The following is a 21,787-nucleotide window of genomic DNA, read 5'->3' as shown; positions in this document are numbered from 1 at the left end:
AGGCAGTCTAACACAAACTTGAATATAATGAGTAGAATTTAAATTCAAAGTCCATTCTCGGCTATTGTTTGTATCCAAAGTGTGTGTAATCCAGGCCTGCAAAGGGTGCAAAGCAGCTGATATTTTCCACAATTGATCATGAATAGGGCCACCTAAAATATGAGGAGCTGGAGAGCTCCTACCATCATTGAGCCATGTAATATGACTTTTAAGGTCAGTGTCTTTTACAGACATCAAGGTGGCAGTTTTATTCCAATGAAGCTTTTTAAAATTGTGAGAGAAGGCAGGATGTCCATAGGGACTCCAGTCTAGGACAACACCATAAGATGTGGACCCAGCAAGAATGCGCCCCGTGTGAGGTCTACAACTGTCCCATTGTACCCACATTTTAGGGTCAGAAATTATTACTTTCTTACAAAGGGGTATATCTGTGGGTGCAATTTTAGAATGCTCAATAGTGATGTGTCTGGTTGCCAGACACTCTTACCACCATGCTCACCACGCAGATCACGGCAAGAAAAGGATTTACAGATGTTTTAGGTACAGATGTCCGGTTCAATATCCCGTCTGCTTCTTCGTATGTTCTCTTCAGCTGTCCCCACGTCATGTCTGTGCCTGACGTGTCTTCCGCTTTTCCCCCCTCGAGTTTCCACTCTGGGTTTGATTCTTCTGTTTGGAATCCAGACTGTTGGTCTGTCATCTGTCAAAACACAAGAAAAACTCTCTGCCACACATTTGCACATCCTTTTTCCCATTTATTTTCTACATCATCTTTCCACCAGATAGGCTGGTGAGGGAAAGAGTCTGATTGTGGACTCCTATTCCAATGCTTTTCTATTGCTGTTAATTTATCTTCCTTATGAGTATTCAAAAAATTTTAGGTAAATAAGGCTTGATTTATTCTATCTTTGGGAGACTGTGTACCTCCCCTTTTTTGTTTTAATAACATGTTTTTTTAAAGTTTGATGTGTACGTTCCATAATGCCTTGTCCTTGAGGATTATAAGGAATGCCAGTAATGTGTTTGATGTCCCATTTAATACAAAAAGCTGTAAAGGAATGACTAGTGTAAGCAGGGCCATTGTCAGTTTTAATGGTGGCTGGGACTCCCACGTATATAAAACAGGAGTGTAAGTGTGAGAACATATGTCTAACAGTTTCTCCAGAGGATGGAGTAGCCATAATAAGACCGGAATAAGTATCTACAGTAACATGTACAACACCTAACTTGCCAAATTCAGGAATATGTGTAACATCCATTTGTCATAATTTATTTGGTGAGAGACCTCAAGGATTAACTCCTGCAGAAAATTTAGGCTGATTAATTAATTGACAAGTGGGACAATGAGAAACAATATGTTTGGCTTGATTATTGATTGTATAATTGCATTGACTTTTCTTAAATCAGTTAACATTTGTCATTTGCCAGATTTCTTTTTTAATAACAAATATAGGAGAATTTCACGGACTGGTGGACTCCTCTATATGTCCTGCTTGTAATTGTTCTTTTACTAATATTTGAAGAGCACCCAATTTTTTTTTTTTTGTTTGTTTTTGTTTTAGTGGCCACTGCTCTGTCCATATAGGCTTTTGGGACATCCAATTTAAAGCCAGAGCAGAATGGTGCTTTTCAGTAGCAGTGGCCGCTATCCAAAATTTGGATAGCCTAAACCATGCCAAGAAGTATGTGCCTTTGGTGCCTCGAAAGTCTTAGCCCCTTGGCTCCTTTTACCCAAACCAAAACAAGGGTTATAATTCATACTTAGCATAACCTGTTTAGCAGATGTATTAGGTATACTGACGTATGCTCCCCACTGCTGTAACAAATCTCCTCCCCACAAATTAATAGTGATGTTAGCCATGTAAGGTTTTAAAGTGGCTGTCTGTCCATCAGGGCCTGAACAATTTAAAATTTGTCGACTTTGAAATATGTCAGTCATCGTTCCTATTCTGGTAAGAACAGTAGGAACTTGTAAAGGCCAAGCTTTTGGCCAAAAACTTTTAGAAATAATTGTAACATCAGCTCCAGTATCTATAAGTCTAACAAAAGATTTGCCATTTAACTTAATTTCTAATTGAGGTCTTTGATCATTAATAAAAGTTTGCCAATATTGAGCAGCGGATGTAAAAGCCACTAACACTTTGAATTAGCATTATTAAAAGCCAATATATGTAACATTAAATTTTTCAAGTCAGGCGGACTAACCGTTTTTTGCACATCTTGTGATTCATAAGTTTCATAATAAAACTTATGAAATCTGCATAAGTTTTATTAACATTTTCTTTAACATTTTACACAAGAAAACACAGACTGTTTAGGAGAAGCTATTTTCTCTTATGCTCTAATATAGCACTGTTGAATTTGAGCAATAACTTGATTATCTTTTTTAAGATCTTTGTTTGTTTGTTTGTTTTTTAATCAGCCTCTCTCAAGGGTGGATCATGCTTCTGGGAATCGTTTACATTAGAAAGCAGCGGTTTCCAAGCTTAAAGCGGCTGGCTTGAGCCGCACAGAGAGCTCTTGCTTAAAGTAAAAGTTTACCCCCTCCTTTTTTTTTCTTTTTCCTTTTTTCTCTTTTTTAATTTTTGAACTAACACATTTACTTTTTCTTTAAGGCAAAGCCTTATTTGACTTCTGAAATCAAATCTTGTCTCTAGAAATACAGGGGGCATTTCTATAACTCAGTATTCTTAGGCTCAACACCCATCCCCCTGGCTGCAATGCTATGAAAATGGCCCATGCCCTCCTAGCTTCCCCTCTGCAAATAATACTGGGGGGAAAGTACCCCCAAACACTGGGCATACTTTGAGACTCCTCGTTGTACCCTGATCCAGTAATTCATCATTATCTAGATAGCTCATCAGTGCCTTCAAGCAGATTTTTTTTTTTTTTAATATTTATTCAGGTTTTCTAGTTGTTCTCAGTGGACGGTTGGCTTGAGTCATCTACACACCTATAACTGGAAACAGAAGTCTCACCTATGTTGTAAAAAGGTATTGTATATGTTCACTGGCGGTCATTTTAAAATATATAAACAAATTCTTTGATATGCCTTTCTTTAAGAGGTGGGGTTAAATTTCCCTCCCCTTGAGTATGAGTTGCATGTAGTGACCTTCATCTAATAGAATGTGGCAAAATGATGGATTGTGACTCCTGAGGGTGGGTCAGAGCAGCTTCCCCCTTGCTCTCTTGCTCAGGGGAAGCCAGCTGCCACAATGTAACGGGATTCAAGGAGTCCTGTGGAGAGGCCCATGCAGTAAGGCATTGAGGCCTCTTGCCAACAGCCATGTGAATGAGCCATCTTAGGAGACCCTCCAGGCTCAGTGTGGCCTCTGGATGACTACGGTCCAGGCCAACTTCTTTACTGCAACATGAAAGACTCTGAACGCAAACTACCCAGCTAAGCCAGCCTTGAATCTTAATCTGCAAACTGTGAGATGACGAATGTTAAACCAAGCAATTTTGGGGTAAATGGTTTTACATTAATAGTAATATGTTTGTTTTTAAATTTTATGTTTTATTATTTTTAATTTAATATTCATTTTATGTGAAAAAGGAAATCAATAGCTTAAAATTTTAAAGTAATATTTAAATAAAAAAGAATACATTGTATGATCTCTGCTTCCAGTTAGGAATAAAAACAAGAGTTTTTCAGAATAGATGAAGTCATTTCCACAATAGTATTAACAGATAAGCCATTCAGAAACCCTTTAGGATTTATTCTTACTTCCTGAAGAGCTTCTATAATATGGTCTCTAGGCAAAGTGAAAACATACGCGAGCATTTGTCTTTTCCAAAGTAACACAATCTGACTATAGCTAAGTTATTGAATGGAACTATGCTTTTACATAAAAAGCTTAAAACCAATTAAAATATAATTTTAGTTCTTACCTGCTGACTTCTGGATGTAGTTCAGCCAGTCACTTCATGATCTTGGTGAACGCAAGTTCAGAGTATTTGGAGGTATGAATCTAACAGGTGCATCAGGTAATAATTTAGCAGATTCAATTTGTTTACAATTCTTGACACCCTAAATAAGCATTTTAAAAGTTTTCTTAACACCATTACATAGTGATAATCTAGCTTATTCAATTAAAATAAATTTTAAAATTATAAATAAAATAAACTGCTCTGAAAATTTTACTTTAAGATTATTTATACCAAGTAACTTTACTTCAGCGGTGCTCAGGGCTATGTATTAAGAAAACATGCCCAACATAATTTTTTATAGTAATGATAAAGTCTATGAGACTATGTCTAAATCAGCCTTCCTCAACTGGGATTCTTCCTCTGAACCCCAGAACACAGCAAATGGTGTAACTATTTTCTCAACCCTCCCAAAGACAGGACATAACCAACCCACCTGATAAAGGCTGGTCTGAAGAGTAATTATAAATATTCTATATTTTATTTACTAAATACTTTATGTAATGAACACAAACTACATGCCCAGAATTGTATCACAGGTTATGGGGGGGAGGGGAACTAGTAATATAAAGTGCAGCCTCCTTCACTTGTGAAAGATAAAATTAAAATGATCAGTTAGTTACTATTAACCATGCAAGTACACTATAAATGGTGTGAAACCACTGTAAATCCTGTAAAAATTCAACAAAGGAAGGGCTCAGACTTTAAATCCTAGATGAAAAGTCAGGGCAAAATACATAAAATATTAGCTCTGTCACACTAGAATATTACTTTTACTTATTGCCATTATCTCTCCCACTAGATTTAAGCTTCATATAAAAGCACAGATTTTTGTCCATTTTGTTCACTGTTGCTTTCCCAGTTCCTAGAATAATGTACACAGTTGGTATGTAATAACTCTTTGTTCAGTAAATAAGTGAAAAGATTGGAATGTGATAGTTAAAAGTGATAGTTGAAACCGCAGAAAAAATGAGCTCTCCAAGAAAAAGCCAAATTACTGGTATGTAATAGCAACGATAATAGCTGTACTTACTGAGTACATCCTCAGTACATTGTACTAAGAATTTTTCCATATTAAACTCATTTAAACTTCTAAATATTTGAGGTAACTATTATCCTCATTTGAAGACAAAAAGCTCAGAGAGTGAGATAGCTCTCGCAGAGTCACAGGATGAGCAGGAGGCAGAGCAAACCTCCATCATTTTCCACATCGTGTTTAAAACCTCAGTGAGGTACAGATGAGGGCATAAAAAAATAAAATGACTACCTTTTATGGTTTTAATAATTATGAGATAACACTAGCTATAAAAAGTGATGAAAGTATAATAATTAGTTACTTACAGAGTAGCACTATTCAAGAATAAAGAAGAAAAAAAAGACTGGAAAGCAGCAGGCCCCCACCTTTTTGGCACCATTCATTTCCTTCACAGCCATCTTTATATCACTGTTTCTTGTTTCGTTTTTTTGGAAAGCAAGAGTTGCATATCTAAAACAGAAAAGCAGAAAACCAAAAGGTTTTTCATTGACTTTACATTACCTCAAACTTAATTTTGTAATCACTGGCTCAAATATAGTTTTCACAATAATAAATGCTCTTATAAAGGTTGATATACTAAGCCGGGCGAGGTAGCTCACGCCTGTAATCCTAGCACCCTGGGAGGCCAAGGCAGGTGGATCGCTCAAGGTCAGGAGTTCGAGACCAGCCTGGACGAGACCCCATCTCTACTAAAAATAGAAAGAAATTATATAGACAGCTAAAAAATATATATATAGAAAAAATTAGCCGGGCATGTTGGCACATGCCTGTAGTCCCAGCTACTCAGGAGGCTGAGGCAGTAGGATCGCTTGAGCCCAGGAGTCTGAGGTTGCTGTGAGCTAGGCTGACACCACGGCACTCTAGCCCGGGCAACAGAGTGAGACTCTGTCAAAAAAAAAAAAAAAAAAAAAAGGTTGATATACTTAGTTTGAAATCAGGAAGAATGTTTATTTAGGATAACTAAATAAAAACCAAATTAAAGATGAGAAATAAAAGACACTAAGCATTTCTCATGAATTATCTCCTATTAATTTTATATTAAAATTTAATGTAAAACATTTGCAAAGCTGATATATGATAAAGTTACAGAAATTAGCAATCTGGGGACTATTTATACTAAAAAAATTAAAATTAATTCCTATGTTCAAACATAACCTCCAGATGACTCAAAGGCTTGCAATGTGAAAGTCAAAATTTAAAACATTTACCAGAATATTTAAGAGAATATCTTTATGGCCTTGTTGTGGGGAAATATTTAGACCAAAAAAACAAGAAAAGTTGAAACATCGAATCAGAACTTTAACCATATAATTGAGAAAGTCAGGCAAGAGCTATTCCCATAAAAGCACCAGACCTAGAGAGTGTCAGTGGAAGGATACATACCAAATCTGAAAAGTGGTTGTTTTCAAATGATGGGACTATGGATAATTTTTTATAGCCTCCTTGTATTTTTGCATTTAATTGTATTTTCTAAATTTCCACACAGTATGTATAATACTTAAGAAAAGAAAACCCCACAGTTTGTTTTAAGGATTCAACAAGATGCTAAAAGAATCTTTCACATCAGGTAAATACTACTAGGATTATAATACTACTTTAATGAACTGTATTAATACCACATTAATGAGTAAAATTTAGAAAGCATATACTCTTAGGTGACTCCATTAAATAAAATTAAACACCTATTTTCTAACAAATTTCAATCCCAACTACAAACAGGATTCTCTCTTAATTGATAAAGATTTGCATATCTGAAATGAACAGCCATCATTTTTTATCAGCAGACAGCAAAGTTATTTCCATCACCATTGTGATTTGAATGATCTGACAATGTCACAAAATAGAAAGTAGCAACAGACAGATTGGAAGAGATTATATATAGATGATGTAGCTATCCACCTAAAAAGTATAAAAGTGTCATCTAAAAAGTAATTAAACTCAGAAATAATAGAATACAATTTTCTGAGCATCTACTATGTGCCAGGCTTTACTCCTAGTGCTTTACATACTTATAGTAGTTTCACAACATCGCTATGACAGTACTATCAACCTCACTTTATAGACAAAGAGGAGGCTGAGGTACAAAAAGGTCAAGTAAATTGCCCAAATTTATTCATCAAGTTGCTGACAGACCTGGGAATTGAGCCAAAGTTCTCTCTTTCTGGAGCCCGTTCTCCTTAACTAAGGCTCTCTACATTCCCTGTGAAACAGTGCGTAACAAGATAAAGTACACGGAAGTCAATCAGTCTGCTACATACCATTAATAACAAGCTACAAAGTATAATCCAAGAAAGATCTGATTAAGAACAGCACGAACTAATGACTGCAGCTATTTGTCTATAATGACTGCAACTATTTGTCTGCATGGCCCCCTATACTAGCCTGGGACCCTCCTGTGGGAATGGCCTTTGACTTTATCCCCACTGTGGCTGATGTCTGGTACAGAACCTCTAGTGAGCAGCAGGCACACAGTAATGCACATTGGACTGAATTTGGGAAACACACCTGTAGTTAGTAGAAGAATCATAAATTGAAATTTCAGAAACTAGGTATTTCTGGAAATGAGACCTTCAATCAGCCTAAAAAAAGAAATAATATGAAGTTCAAAAAGAAATCTTGGCATACCTCAGATACTGAAGGGCAGAGGCCACCAACATGTACCAAATAACCTTTATCTCTTCGTAAGGGTTCAGCATACATTTCTGCTTGTAGAAAAACAGAATATACCACAGAAATGATCATCATTGTATTGAGATGTTTAAGAGAAAATGAAAACTTGCTAAATATTTTGTGCTTTCTTTTTACTATCACAAAGCTTGTCAAAAAGTTATCAACAAATATCAGCATGACCAGACTGAAGACCAAAAGCCTGGAGTACAGTGTTAAGATTTCTGGGCCTTAATCGTATCATCTTGAAAAATAAATGGGTACGGATTAGTTGATATTAAGTCTCTCATAGCTCAAATGAATAAATTACATCTAAACGGAGTAATCAGTTACAGCTGTCCTCTGGTATCCCTGGGGGACTGGTTCTAGGACTCCCTGTGGATACCAAGATCTGAGGATACTCAAATCCCTTATATAAAATGGCATAGTATTTGCATGTAATCCACACACATCCTCCTATATACCTTAAATTACCTCTAGATTACTCACAATACCTAATACAATGTAAATTCTATGTAAATAGTTGTTATGCTGCGTTGTTTAGGAAATAATGACAAGAAAGTTGGTTGAATCCATGAATACAGAACCCATGGGCTGACTGTACATCATGACTAAAAAAGTCTGTCATTTGTCCCTGGTTCAGGGAAGTGCTATGAGAACACTGGATGTACACAGGATCTTAACTCCGTAGTGTTAGTGCTGGCTAGAGCTAGTGGTTTCAGAGACCTCTTTACACACATTCCTTTGTTCGGGAAATAATGTACCAAGAAAACCTTTCAATTAGACAAATATCAACAGCAGGTATTATATAGCTTGTGATAATGTTAAGAGCACATAAGAAAAAAACAGACAAATTACTTGAGTTAGACAGCATGATCTTAGAAACCACAAATACTTGGATTATAGATAATTATTTTTCTTGCTTGACAAAAAAATTCAAAATTCTTAGGCTGTCATCTCATAGTCAATATTGTGAAGGGAACCTGGTCTGAAATCAAAGATTCACTGAATTGAGACTTGAATTACTAGCAAATCCTATACCTGGCACAGAGGGAGTACACAAATATTGTTGAATGAATCCATGAGTACTTTTACTTATGTTTTAATAATTTTTAAATAATAATGGGAGATTTGTAAATTTTATTGTGTTCATTAAGTAATAATAGTAACAAGAGTAGTCTAGCACTTACTGAATGCTCTGCTCCAGGCAACGCGCTAAGCAGTTTATATACACATCACCTCACATGATTCTCCCAACCACTCTGTGAGGGAGCTATTATTAATATTATTTCCATTTTACAGATGTTGATACTGAGGTCATAGGAGTTTAGGTCACAAATCTGTTAAGTATTAGTGCTAGAATTCACGCAGAGTCTTTCATCTTTAGGTAATTAATACCTAACCTTCTTCATTAACTTACTTCATTTAATTTGTTAATCTCTTTGGATTATAAATGTATTCTACAGAGAAAATAGTGAAACGACCTAGCTTTACATTTTTATATTGCAGTGAAAAAGAAGTAAAGAGATATAGTACACTAAAGGAGTCAGAAGGTATACATTACACCTATCACCTAACCCTTCACTAATTCAATACAAAATATCTACTGGATACCCTATGGGCTGCACGCTGTACTTGGCAGTGAACAAAAATCCCTGATCTTGCTGAGCTAGTATGTAAGGGTGGGAAAGCAGTGAACCAAGTAATCAATCAAGTATCAAGTAAGCAAGACACACAGTCTTGTGACAAGTGATATGGTGGAAAATAATGCAAGGAAAGAAAAAAACAGTTACAATTAAACCAGATGATATAATATTTTAAGTTGTGTATATGTATTAATATATGCATAAAGAAATGCATTGAAATGCTCACTAAAATATTCATAGTGGTTACTGAAGGTTGCAGAAACTTCAGGTAATTTTAATCTTCTTATATTTTCATATTTTATTTAAAAATCTTAGTAAGCCATTATCTATACAAGCAGAAAAAAATAAAACCATCGCTAACATGGAAAATTTAAAAACCCACAGAAACATACAGATAAAAATAAAGAGAGGTAACCGCATAACTATCACAAGAAATGATAGAATTTTCTCTAGTGCCTGTGATTATTCTAACTATTATAAGCATTTAAGGGCTATCTAAAGTTGAAAATATTCCTGAAATAGATGAAATTATTAAAGTGAGGGAAAGCAAATAGTTTCCATCACTAATACCGATTTGATAGATTAGTACTGGTTACCTGAGGAAAACTGAGAAGTTGGTTTTGTTCACCAGGTAACCGCACCTGGAAAGTGTCCAGTTAGGGCTCAGTGGAAAAGAATGCAGCTTATCTACTTGCTAACTAAATCTTGGGTTTAAGCTTTTAGCAATTTTCTGCTCTTTAAAAAGTTGACCTCCAACTGGCCAATTTCTCATTTTGTATAAAGAAAAGCCGCAAACAGGAATAAAATATTAAAACAGCTCAGGCAGCCAACACAACCCAGAAGCAGGTAAGTATTATTTTACAAAAAGGTTAGGATTCCTCAGTAAATTGTTAAACCAACCTGGTGTAAACTTCAGATTCCATCTATCTTGTTCTATTTGATTTTCTTTCCTTCCTCAGAAGTCAAATCCTGTCAGGTTTTCTTTAGCATCAAACCAGTCTTCACTTATTTCTTGGTAATTTCTACAGTCTCATAAATTGAAAACAATGAGCTATGAATTACCTATAATGTTTAACCCTCTGAAAAGTTATCTAAAAAGCATGATGAATCACTATGATAATTACTTGTTTTATATACAAATCTAAAGATGAATATTAAGCAAAATAAGAGAACCAAGCATAAGGTTTCTGTGAATAAGGGATTTCAGCAGTCCCGGAATAAAAAGTTCTTTTCAGTTTGAGTGATCTGCTTCCTAGTTTCCCTTTAATTAATATTGATTCCCAGTTTATTAAAACTGTTACTATTCTGATTTTTCAATTGTTATTTATTGGAAAAAAGACATTATCTTTATATACAGAATAAGAGAAAACTTCTTTAAAAGGACTAAGTAGTGCTGCAGCTCTTTATATCATTAAAATTAATGATCTTTTTGGAATGACCATAATCTCTTTTCATAGAGGAGAAAACTAAAAAAATGTACACAATTTACAGAGATACAATTAGACACAAGAAAGAAAGTTTTCAAATTGGAAACATGAAGCAGAATAAAAGTCCATATTATTATTCAGCATTATCGAATATATCAGGTGACTTTAAAGACAAGTCAAGCAAAAATAAGAACATACTTAACATTCACAATCAGAATGATGCCATTGTAGTCAATTAAAAATATTTATTTTGATTCAATGAATAAACACTAGAGATATTTTAAACCTTGACTGTTTTCTGGCAACTATGAAAGATAATATATTTTTATACTAACTTTTATCATCAACTTTCAGTTGATCAAAGTCTACATTTATATCACCATTTTTTAAAATGTCTTTCTTGGGTGACGTATTTTGTTTAGGATGACTACTGTCAGATAACAAAGATATCTGAGGATTAAGATAATAAAAACAGTAATAAGGACTAGCAATTATTGCGCTCTTACTATGTGACAGGCACTGTTCACTGGCATTATTTAGCCCGTACAATAACGAAGGCTATGAGGAGTAAAACCATCAACCTGACTTCACAGATGAGAAAACTGAATCTAAGAAACTCATTGCGCCAAGTCACATTAACAAGAATTAGGATTTGAATCCAGTCTGTGTATAGTCACTCTGTGCTAACACTAGTATTTTGGAAAGTGTGGCAGATACACACTAGAAGTACTTGAGATAACTTTGGGAGGTATGTATAATTATTAATAACATTAACCTTTAACAGTTATGTATTTAGTGTATGCTTATGTATATCTTTTATTTATGGGAAGTAATATTTCTTTCTTATATGTAAGAGTGAATTATTCTTCACACTTAAATTTTTGTGAAAAGGAGAATCATTTAAAGAAAAATACAGAATAACATTACAGGTAACATAGGGCTATGGTAAATTGTGAATATGGTACATGAATAGCTGAAATTTAGAAATACTATACTACACTATACTGGCTTTCATGCATAACTAGTTAATTTAATGAGACAGGGACTAAAATGTAATCCCAACTTAAAATAGATATTGTTTTATAGCCAAAAGTATGATTATAAAAATTGTTACATCTATATCTTGTACGTTTAAAAATAATTTATTCTTCCTAAATAAGCAGCTTATACCATTGGTACCATTGCAATGAAAATAAAGCCCTTAAGAATTATCATATAGTACTAAATGTATAAATTGTTTAAGCAAAGTATTAATACGTAAGAAATTTAAGTACATGAAAATCTCGTTATGAATCTGTTAATTCTTTGTGGATAACTGAGTTTTTTAAAAAATGAATTTAACGATAGAACAATTTGTTAAAACAATTTACTTTTTATCATTCATGTTAGTAGAAAGGAACATATATTAATCAAGTATTTCACTTTGGACTTGGGAATCCATCTTGGGGGATTACCTAAGGCCACTCAAAGAATGAAACCTTAAAGTTAAGACCAAAGTCAGAAAAGCAGAAATAAACTTCAGCTTTCCTATTCCATTGCCTCCTGGCCTGATAATGGAATGTAACTTATGTTACTATAACACTTTATAATGTGCAGGGTGTTCTTATATAGATTAAACCATCTTTCCTGATTGTCATCTGACCAAGATTCCCTTGGTGGAAAAAGACAGAATGAGAAAACTTATGAGGGGCATTTAAAAACTATTTTCCTCATTTCAACAAAGGAGAAATTAAAACTTTGCTCTACCTAAAATAAATGGAACATTACTTTATTCTACCTCATGACATGAAGGTGCAAGATATTAGTTTTAACTACACTCATGCAACACACGATGGTGGCCATATATCATGGATTTGCCTGGGACAGTCCAGATTTATACCTATTGCTGTGGTGAATGATTAACATTACTATTACTCTCTTTCATCCTCAAAAGTCTAGTGATTTGGTGATAAACTATATGCTTACCCTACTCAACATATATTGCTGATATCTGTTTCATTAGGCTTAAATACACCATTATGTTCCTCCTAATTAAAGTAAGCTATAAAGTAAGCTAGTTGAGTGAAAAGAAGGATGTCGGAGTCTCTAAAAATTATAATTTACTTACGCCATAAAATTAAAGATTTGGGGCTGGGTGCTCTAAACTTCTGACTTCTGTCATCAATGGTTTGCAATGTGGGATATGCTCGCCTGAGGGAGGATCAAGATGATCTACTGGGAAGTTAGAGGAAAATACTAGAACTTCCTTTTTCCTATTTTTTTTTTTTTTTTTTTGACAGAGTCTCACTCTGTTGCCCGGGCTAGAGTGCCGTGGTGTCAGCCTAGTTCAAAGCAACCTCAAACTCCTGGGCTCGAGCGATCCTCCTGCCTCAGCCTCCCGAGTAGCTGGGACTACAGGCATGTGCCACCATGCCTGGCTAATTTTTTCTCTATATACATATATTTTTTAGCTGTCCATATAATTTCTTTCTATTTTTAGTAGAGATGGGGTGTCGCTCTTGCTCAGCCTGGTCTCCAACTCCTGAGCTCAAACAATCTGCCCGCCTCGGCCTCCCAGAGTGCTAGGATTACAGGCGTGAGCCACCGAGAACTTCCATTTTTATTTTTCATCTTTTAAAATATTAAGCTGTAATAATGATTAGTATATAGAGTGACAAAGATGCCTGGTGGCTACTATGTTATTTCTACAAGAGTTACTAGGAACAAAATAAGGAGAATGTGCCAAATTAGATTCATGCCTAACCATACTGGAAAATAAACATAAAAACAAAAGATGTTATAGTATATAATGTCTTAAATTAATCTGCTTCAATTTATCTAAATGTGCCTTTTTCTATACCTTGAAAGAACTGATTTTATGTTATAATATAAATGGAATATGAACAAAAGTGTGGAAGACTTCAACTGGGGAATTTTAGTTTAAGAAATCTCTAATTTATGTGTATAATCTTGAGGTTCACAAGGTATTAGTCAAACAAGTCAGGCTTACTGTTCACTCTCTCTTTTGGTTTTTTTTTTTTTATTTTAAGACAAGTGCAGTAGTGAGAAGAGGGGAAAGAGCAGAACAAGGCATTCAGTCTATAACTGACGGTGAACAATCAATCGAGATAACTGACTACCTTCAGACCAGCCTGTTCACTCTCATATTAAAATGTAAGACAATACAAGGCTAAACTTAAAGAACCGCTACTACATTCTTCCCCAATTGCTAAAGATTTTAAAGTCTGAAGATACGAAATAATGGAACACTCAAACTGCTGATGAGAATGTCAAAGAATAACATCAACTTTGAAACAATTTGCTCTTGCTTGGTCAAGGTGAACTCTTTAGACTTTAGAGCCAATAATTTCACTCCTAGGTATATGCCCTAGAGCAGGGGTCCCCAACCATTTTTGGCATCAGAGACCGGGTTCATGGAAGATAATTTTTCAGAGGGAGGGTGTGGGGAGCCATGAGGAATGGCTGTAAACACAGATGATGAAGTCGCTCATCTCCTGCCATGCAGCCCCCCAGTTCCCAAGTTTAATGGAAGACAATTTTTCCCACAGACTGGGTGGCAGGGGGCGCTATTCTGCCACCTGGTCATGGGGGGCACAGTCCTAGGGAAACTCATGCACATGTTCACCAGGCTACACACACACAAATGCATAAAAGAGCAATGTTCTTAATGGTCGGTCGCATTGGGTATCAACCCAGATTATAAAAAAACTATAATGGATAAATCTATTATGGTACCAGCCATACAACAAAACAATAAAGAAAAATGAATGTGAAATTTAGCTGCCTACATGAATATGGATCAATCTTATAAATAAATATAATATTGAATTAAAGAAGAAAACACGAAGGATCACCTCCAGTTATGACTCCATTTAAAGTCAAAATAGGCAAGCTAAACTGTATTGTTTAGGGATACATATATAGATGGTAAAAATCATGGAAGGAAGTAATTACCATAAAAATCAGGATAGCAATTCCACCAGATGTTGGAACAGGAACGTATGTAATTGGAAAGGACACAGGAGGCTTCTGGGGTGCTGACAATGTCCTATTTCTTACCTTGAGTAATATTTGCTTCACAATGCATTTGTTTCATAATTATCATATGTACATTTATGTGTAAATAAACCCTTTTAAATTATCAATTTTTTGTATCATAATGGTATTGTGGTTAAGTCTTTTTTAGGGATACATATTGAAATAATTATGGATAAACTGATATGCCTCAGATTTGCCTTCAAAATTAAAGCGGAAAAGAAGAGAGTGGATAGAATAAAGTAAAGAATTGAAATTGTTGAAGCTGAGAGATGGATACGTGGGGCTCATTATACTACTGTCTACTTTTGAATATGTTTAAAAGTTTTCATTAGTACAAAGTTTTTTAAAAGCCTTTATGGAAATAACTAAACAATGAAGACATACACTAGCTTCATAAATAGGAATACTCTTATCTATAGATTTAGTGCGAGTCTAATCCAAAGTCCAACAGAGCTTTTGGAAAACTTAATAAACTAATTTGAAAATTTACATGGCCATTCCGTGTAAATATAATATATAAATATAAATATTTATATTCTGTATAAATATTTATACAGAGTGGCCATATACATTTTAAGAATTGCCAAAACATTACAAAAGAAGAAGAAAAAGAAAGGGACCTGCCTTCCCAGGTATCAGGACACTGTAAAGCAAACTGCAGAAGACACTGTGGAGTTGGCACGATGATGAACCAATGGGCTAATACAATCTATAATCGAACGCATCATGTATGGGAGCCTGATACACTATTCTATACTGCACACCAGTGGTGAAAGGAAAGGCTACTCAGTAAGTAGTTGTGGAACAGAGGGTTCTCCACATAGAAAATAAATGCAATTAAATCCCTTCTTCAAAAATCAATTCCAGGCTTCTATGTAAAAGGCAAGATTTTTCAACTTTTACAAGTAAATCTGGATGAAATCTTTATTACCGAGTGTAAGAAAACATTCTTAACACAAAAACATACGCCGAGAAGATGTTAGGTAAGTATGTTTTAACACATATAACCAACAAAGAATTTGTTTTCAGAACATAAAGGGAGGCTTATGAAAAAACAGAAAAATGTGCAAAAGACATGAACAAGCACATCTTTCACAGAAGAAACCATACCAAGCAATTAAGCACATAAAGAAATGCCTAACCTCTTAGCAATCAGAAAAGAACAAGTCCGTGAAATCCTATTTTACCCATCAGATTAGCAAAAATTTAAATGTCGGAAAAAATCAAGCATTGATGAAGATGTGAAAGTGGAACTTACACACAGTGACGTGGGAGCAATTATCACTTTGGAAAATCATGTGGCACTATCTTGTACAATTGGTCATGCCCACACCTCACAACTGAGAATTCTACTTCTAGATATATGTTAGAGAAACAAGGATACTAAAAGTCAGGGGGGTACTAAGATATAGGTACAAGAATTTACAGCATAGTTTGTAACAGAAAAAACTAAAAACTAGAAACTACTCAACTGTCCGCCACTAGGACATCTGTGTTGGGTGGTGGCTTATACCTGTTTATTGGTGTGCATCATTACATAAGTTTTATTTTTTTTGTATAAAAGTTTCAAAAGGAATTAAATCTTTTCTTTTAAATATTATTGATTACTTTATCTGATGTCACATTTTAAGTAACTAAAAATTGCAACAACCTCATGTTTGCTAAGAAATGACTCGCTTTGGCCGGGCACGGTGGCTCACTCCTGTAATCCTAGCACTCTGGGAGGCCGAGGTGGGAGGACTGCTTGAGCTCAGGAGTTCGAGACCAGCCTGAGCAAGAGCGATACCCCATCTCTACTAAAAATAGAAAGAAATTAGCCAAACAACTAAAAATAGAAAAAATTAGCCGGGCATGGTGGCGCATGTCTGTAGTCCCAGCTACCCGGGAGACTGAGGCAGGAGGATCGCTTGAGCCCCGGAGTTGGAGGTTGCTGTGAGCTAGGCTGATGCCATGACACTCACTCTAGCCCAGGCAAGAGTGAGACTGTCCCAAAACAAAACAAACAAACAAAAAGACTTGCTTCATTTTGAGGTATGTAGCTTAAAAACTCCAATCTGAACTGAATAAAGATCAATTTAAGAAAAGCATTAAAGCAAAATTTCCCCTGACACTTACAAACCTACAAAGACATTATGATTTCAAAAAATAAAAGGCTTTCTACTAACTTCTTACCCCCTTCCCCATATTGAACTCACACTGAATGCTGTGGACATTAGATCACAACGGACAGCTCCGAGCTGGTTAAGGACACAAACGACAGGGTGGGCACACCAAAACCTGCCTGCTCCACTGCTTTGCCAAGAGACTTTCTAGTTTGTTTTCAAGTACATATGGCCAAATTTGAACTTTCTTCACAGTTATATTAAAGGAGCTGCAGAGGTGTAATCCACAAGGAATACCATCTGCTACACCCCAAAGGGACTGTCTGCAACAAAACACGGTGGCCACTCCTAAGGCAGCAGAGACAGTTCCAGTATATTAAATGGCCTTTGGAACTTCTAGGTTTAACAGTACAGGTAAAACATTTCAGTCGGTCCTCTAAGATGCCTTTCTAGAAAGTACAGTTCTTTTTCATTTCTCAACTGATAATTTTCTATTTTTATTAAGTGAACTCATTTATTGTCTTGAGATGACTGGTTATAGAATGTGGTTTTGTGTGAAATTAAACAAATCAAGAACATGCACATTTGTGTTTTCAGAAAAAGAAAAAAAGACATTTCTATTACACTCACGCCTCACTTAGGGTGTGGAACGTGGTTCCCGAAAGTGGAGGTGCTGAGCGAGCCTGCGCCGTCCAAGGCGCCTTCAGCACAGCGCTACGGAGACACAGCGCACTGACCAGTCGCTCCTCTGCTTCACACAAATCCCTGAAATCAGGGAACGGCCCCAGTTAGAGTGTCTCTGGCCACCTGTCATAGACTTGTTGGTTAATCCCCTCGGGCTGCACTAGTGGCTCTGATGTTTCCAGAATGTCTAGTGGTCTTACAGCAACCCCAGCTCTCTACTGATCCGTCCCCCTCCATTTCCTCAGTCGCTTCCCCTGAAGAAAACTCGAACTGTCCACACAGTGAGCACAGTGCTCTTCCTTTGCTTCACCAGGGCAGGTCCTCCACCGGCACCAGCACACATTTGCACACCCCATTATTATAGGTTAAAACTGTACAGCAGAACAATAAATGGCAGAAAGAAAAGCCACCACCAAGAATAAACAACCTTATTGCAGAACGTGCTCTACACTCAGTTCCAGACAGCTGAGGGGTCCCCGGGGAGTGTGCGGAAGGAGCAAGGTGGCTCGCGTGGCCAGAGGGGACAGCGTGGCCAGTCAGTGCTGGTTCTCAGTCAGACGCATGGTGAGCCAACCACTAGAAAAACTGCATGTCCTTCCACTTCATTTTTAGTCAAAACCATTCAATGATAAAAAGAATAAAAACCAAAGACGTTCCATGACCTGGAAGGCCACACATGAACTGCCTTTGGTCACCTCTCTGGCCTCACTCCCACCCCTGGCCCCGTGGCTCGCAGCCACTCTGCCTTCTTCAGTGTTCCTCTCGCACACACAGCTTGGCACTTCCTAATCCCTGATGAAAATGTTCCGCCCTCCGGAGCTTTGTGGCTGATGCCCTTAAACCCTTGCCTGTGTTTCCCTCACTGATGCCTTCCCTGAACACCCTGTTTAAATTAACATCTCCATTTCTCCCACATCATTCTCTATCTTCCTTGTTTTTATTTCATTTCAGAATACTACAGGGGTACAGACGTTTTGGTCACATGGATGCTTTTGTCATTCTCTATCTTCTTTTTCCACAGAGCAGTTATCATCCCCTGATATCACATACACATTTGCACAGTAAATATCTTCTCCACTAGAGTGAGCGCCACGAGGGGAGAAATGATGTCCGTTTTATTATTATTTCATCAATACCTGGCTCATTATAGAAATACCAGAGTGTTACTAATTGTACAAATGTATGGTAACTGCATATATGTCTAAAATGATACATTTCAGAGACAAGCAGTATCACAAATTATCAGTGCCATGTGGGGAAACATTAGATGGGAAGGCAGATAATATAAACAGAAAAGTGGCATTTTTCCCCCTGTAAATCAGTGTTCACTGTTTTTAAGCTCACCTTAGAAGTTCACCAGCACTGTGATGCACAACAGTAAGTGGGTAAAGAATCCACTACAGTTCTGTAAACAGCTAACAGATCTTTCTCTTTTGTTTTAAACTAAATTGCAAGGCAGTGACCACCCAATTTAAAATCCATAACCTTTGCTGTATCTAGCAACAGCAACTCCAGCACTTACAGTCAGTTAAAAAGTTTCAGATTACCACGGCTCAAAACATTGGGACCTTATTATACTCTGTATTGTACTTTATTAAAATGAAGGAGTAGGAAGAGAAAAATGATTCTTATGCTACTACTGAGAAAAATGCATTCTATTTTCTTCTCAATATCAGGTTGTTCCTTTTTCACACATGGAATGTGCAAGAGCAGGGGTGATAAAAGAACAAGTGGGAGAACTGGCACGCAGCACTTTATTTCAGTAAATACTTTAGAAAAGATAATTTCAGAGATGACCAAGCAGCTTTCAGATAAGGCAGTCTTGCTACAGTCCAGTAGAACATTAAGGATATTTTTGCAGAACGTAAAGAGACATAAAATTATTAATGCTTTCTTTAAATCTGTTTCCTGATGCCAACAAGCAAGGTATTATCTCATTATGATGACCACAGGCCCTGCAGGCCAAAAAGGTTAAGAAATCAGATGTCCATGGAGTTTCTGTGGAATATTTCACATAAACATGTATTTATTAAACAACACAATGCTGACATGTTAAATACTGTATGCAAAAAAAAACAAGTTGCAAATCCTCAGCAGAAAATGTATTTCTGATGTTTCATTCTTGTAACTCTAAGGCTTCATGTTCCTGCTACTTAAATTTCTAATCTGTGCCTTTCTACTTTAGCTATTGATAAGTATATCTTTATAACATGCCTGAATAGAAGTCACTTTATTATAATGTGAATACTGGCAAACAATCAATCAATCTTCAAAAAATATGGCAATCTGACTTCTGGTTTCCGATCTGTAAGGAGCTTAGAAGTCATCATTCCCATCCACAGAACAAGAAAAAGGCTGAACAAATGGAAACCCCAACATCTCAGATCCACTGGAGAAATGAGGGTACACAGGAAACTGCTGCTCCCCAAACGAGAGAGACAGGCAGGCAGACAGAGAACCACAACTCAGCCAGAACAGAAACCCACAAGCAGAAACTCTGCAGGACCCAGTACCAGGGCAGGAAAATCTAAACTGTAATTTATGACTAGCTGGAGGCTCAGCGTAGACAAGTTTAAGAGTTAAAGACTCCAGGGGTGCCTGGTCTTAGGCAGGCCCCCACACATCTGTGGGTTTCACCTCCAGGAACTGTCCTACCAGGTTCCCACAGTGAAGGTCAGAGAAAGTCTCCTGTGCCTCAGCAAAGGGAGGGAAGGCAGCCATGGTGCAACACACCAGCGTGTTCTGTTCTCCTAGTAAGGCTGGCCCTCGAGAGAAACTTCACCGGAGCCTAACCAACCGGGTTTTACCAAAAACTAACCAAGTTGGGGGAGGGGAAATAAATATCCCACTCCAGTCTGCTCCAGCCTTTTTGTCTCACTTGGGGGTAGAAACAAAACAAAACTGAGAAGCACTTTTGTGTAGGTCACAGCCAGGGGCACAGACTCACTGAAAACCTGAGAACTAACCATGGCACTATCTAATGTCTCCCCTCCCCCCACTCCTTACCACATAACAGGATGACAAAAGAAACAAGCGCCTTATTACTCTCAAACTCAAAGACAAGAGAGGACAAGCATAAGGGCACAAGAGGAAACTTTATCCTCCAACACCTAAAGCTAGTAAATAGTAAAAGTAAATAGTAAAACGGCCTAAACCCCAACCAGATAAACATAAAACCTCACAACAAATGCGTATTTACCATGGCTCCTTTTACCCAGTATATCATCATGTTCAACAAAAAATTACAAGGCATACTTAATATGGCAATAGGACTCAAGTGTTCCACAATCTTTTAAAACGCTGTTGAAAATGTAATCTTTGATAACATGGTCGATTATAAAAAGTCAGGATAAGCAGGGATATTCAGCCAACACTAGCACTATTCAACATTATACTAGAGGTCTTAGTTAATTCAGTTAAGTTCCAAAAGGATAAACAGTTTAAATATCAGAAAACAACTAAAAAATGCCACTATTTGGAGATATTTGGAAGACAATAAGCATTTCAACTATCAAACTAACTGAAAACCAGGCCCAGCAGTGCATGCCTGTAGTCCCAGCTACTCAGGAGGCTGAGGATGGAGGATCACCTGCATCCAGGTGTTTGAAGACCAGCCTGGGCAACATAGCAAAATCCCATCACAAAAAAGAAAATGATAATAACAAAAATAAAATTTAAAAAACTAATTCAAGTGTTCAGCATGGTGTTTGCATTAAAAATTAGCATATAAAAATTATTAGGTTCCTATATATTAATCAGTTAGGAAAATATGACAATAGGACTTCAAATAGAAAAAATAAATCCATAAAATACCTAGAACAAATCTAACAAGAAATATGCAAACTTACATAATAAAATTTTACAACTTTACTAAAAGAATATGAGACTGGGCGCTGTGGCTCATGCCTATAAACCTAGCACTTTGGAAGGCTAAGGCAAGAGGATTGCTTGCGCTCAGAAGTTCAAGATCAGCCTGAGCATGAGTGGAACCCTGTCTCTAGAAAAAAATGGAAAAATTAGCCGGGCGTGGTGGAGCATGCCTGTAGTCCCGGCTACTAGGGAGGTGAGGCAGGAGGATCGCTTGAGCCCAGGAGTTTGAGGTTGCTGTGAGCCAGACTGATGCCATGGCACTCTAGCTTGGGCAACAGAGTGAGACTCTGTCTCAAAAATAAATAAATAAATAAATAAATAAATAAAAGAAGAAGTGCCAATACCTGCCCAAATTCCTGACCTTCAAAAATGAGAGGTAAATTATTAATA

The 21,787-nt window shown here is 36.6% G+C and overlaps 1 long non-coding RNA gene and 1 pseudogene across 1 annotated transcript in view; one reads left to right on the top strand and one right to left on the bottom strand.

The window, feature by feature from the left end:
- LOC138380929 (RNA-binding protein 44-like) overlaps positions 1–11,280 on the bottom strand; it is a 197,917-nt pseudogene extending 186,637 nt beyond the window's left edge.
- Positions 1–13,956, top strand: part of LOC138397198 (uncharacterized) — a 77,056-nt gene extending 63,100 nt beyond the window's left edge. Inside the window, exons 3-4 of the long non-coding RNA XR_011235756.1 lie at positions 2,906–2,993; positions 13,733–13,956. This is a non-coding gene — a long non-coding RNA (uncharacterized lncRNA). The remainder of the gene's footprint in view (positions 1–2,905; positions 2,994–13,732) is intronic.
- The last annotated feature ends 7,831 nt before the right edge of the window (positions 13,957–21,787 follow it).

This window comes from Eulemur rufifrons, chromosome 2, assembly GCF_041146395.1.
Source record: "Eulemur rufifrons isolate Redbay chromosome 2, OSU_ERuf_1, whole genome shotgun sequence".
In the NCBI taxonomy this organism is placed as follows: Eukaryota; Metazoa; Chordata; class Mammalia; order Primates; family Lemuridae; genus Eulemur; species Eulemur rufifrons.
The sequence above is the reverse complement of the archived record's forward strand: the minus strand, read 5'-3'. Positions and strand labels throughout refer to the sequence as shown.